At 60.0% G+C, this 2,346-nt stretch overlaps 1 protein-coding gene across 1 annotated transcript in view; it reads right to left on the bottom strand.

Moving 5' to 3' along the window:
- Positions 1–2,346, bottom strand: part of RUNX1 (runt related transcription factor 1) — a 74,388-nt gene that overhangs the window by 11,594 nt on the left and 60,448 nt on the right. The gene's annotated exons all lie outside the window — the stretch shown is intronic.

The following is a 2,346-nucleotide window of genomic DNA, read 5'->3' as shown; positions in this document are numbered from 1 at the left end:
CATGGTGGCCACGCGGCCGGGCCTCACCGCGGCCCGAGCACGGAGACCGAAAGCTGAGTTTTGCTCGTTAAGGGCCCCGTGGACAGGCTCCCTCTGACCTCTCGTCATTTTTTGAAAATCGCTAAGTGACCGGGCTTTCCCACTGGAGAAGAGAGTGAGGAAGGCGAGGCCCCCATCCTCCTCCTGGGCAGGTCCCCACGCCGGCTTGGGGTTCGCTGAAAAAATCGATTTCTTTGGCTTGCAAGCCAGGGGCGCCGATGCCATGTCTGTGTCCTCCGACACCCCTGCCCGGTCCCTCTGGTGTCTCCCACCCGCACGTGAGGGCCACGCAGGGGAATGGGTCACCGTGGTCTGCAGCCATCGCACACCCAGAGCCGACCTTGGCGTGACCCCCGGGCCGGCCCGGATCACTCACAGGCCGCAGGGCCGCTGGGAGCACGAAGGGGCCTTTGAGGAGCAGCCGCGCGTTTATGAGCTCGTCCTGCTGCTCGGAACAAAGCACACCCGCCCGTAAAGCAGCTTCACTGTGGGCACCCATCTCGCAGCGAAGGGCACCCCGACTCTGATCCACAAAGGCAACCGCAAAACTGCCGGAATCCTTTCAAACCCCAACACTGACCTCGACTGAAGAACCACACACTCTCACACACTCTCTCTCACACACACACTGACACACTCACACACACTCTCACACACGCACACACACACACACTCACTCACACACACATACTCATACACACACACACTCACACACACACATTCACACCCACACTCACACTCACACACACATACTCTTACACACACACACACATTCACACCCCCCCACACACACACACACTCACTCACACACACATACTCATACACACACACACTCACACACACACATTCACACCCACACTCACACTCACACACACATACTCTTACACACACACACACATTCACACCCCCCCACACACACACACACTCACTCACACACACATACTCATACACACACATATACACACACACTCGCGCACACTCACAAACATGTACACTCATACACACACTCATGCACACACTCATACTTACACACACTCACACATATACACACAGACATATGCACATTCATGCACACACACTCATATACTCACACACACAACTCACACTCATGCATACACTCACACACATACACACATTCATACCCACACTCATACTCACACACTCACACATGCACACGCACACGCACACTCACACACACGCTCACACACACACTCACACACACAAACACACATACCCACACGCACTCACATACACACACTCACACAGTCACACACTCTGGGGAGGAAGCAGGCCGCGGGTGATCCAGACCCACAGCTTCGTCACTGACTGAGGAGAAGCAACGGCGTTTCAGATGCCACCTCCCCACTGGCCCGGACGAGGTCACCCAGAAAGACGACACGCTCAGCGGTGAGGCTCCCCCGGAGACGCGCTGCTTTCAAGGTCAAGGGAGGCTTTCGCGGGAGGCAGGAGGTCGCAGGGACCGGGCCATGATGGAGGCCTTCCTTCGCACACGAGGAGGAGAGTTTGAGGTGGCAGGTGACCTGAAACTCGGGCTCAGCCAGAGGGCTGACCAACGGAGGACAGGACCCGAGGGGCCCGCAGAAGCCAGAGACACCAGTGACGCCCACGGCGGGGGCGGTGCACCGAGGTCCTGTGTGGATTGACTAAGTCCTGTGGGTTCCCCAGACGGGTCTAAACGGGGGCAGCGGACAAGGTTTGGAGACACGTTGGGTTGTCCAGTTTTGGGTCGGGGGAGGGGGGTGGCGGGCTGCTGGCATCTGGTGGGCAGAGGCCAGGGAGCTGTGAGACACCCCATGGTGCCCGGGCGGCCCACAGCAGAGCATGATTCCCCACAGTCAGCGGTGCCCGGGAGCCCGTCGCCAGGTCAGACCCCGAGGACAGCCCCATGGGGCGGCTTTCAGAGCGGCCCCCAGGCTCAGGAAAGTGAGTGCAGCAGCCGGCGGGGCAGCCAACAGACCAGAAACAGGACCTGGGTGTGGGGGCGCCTCTGGGCCCTGGGAGCCAGGGTGGCTGGAGCGCCCCGTCCCTATGCTGGGGGTAGGGGGCGGGGAACAACGATGGCTTTCTCAGGGCCTGGCACCCAGCACGCCAGGCCCTGCGTGAACCGCAGGTGTAACCCCCGACGCGTCCCCCCTGAGCTGACCGTTGGCTCTGCCACCTGGGAAGGGGCAGGCCGGTGCTTGCCTCGCTGAGCTCCCCGGGCGTGAGTCACATGTAACCAGATAATGATGCAAATCGCTGTCAACGCATCTAGGGTTTCACCCAGCCTCCCCCGGATGAGGGCGA

The sequence above is a fragment of the Myotis davidii genome, unplaced genomic scaffold, assembly GCF_000327345.1.
Source record: "Myotis davidii unplaced genomic scaffold, ASM32734v1 scaffold170, whole genome shotgun sequence".
NCBI lineage: Eukaryota > Metazoa > Chordata > Mammalia > Chiroptera > Vespertilionidae > Myotis > Myotis davidii.
This window is presented reverse-complemented; position numbering and strand designations above follow the sequence as displayed.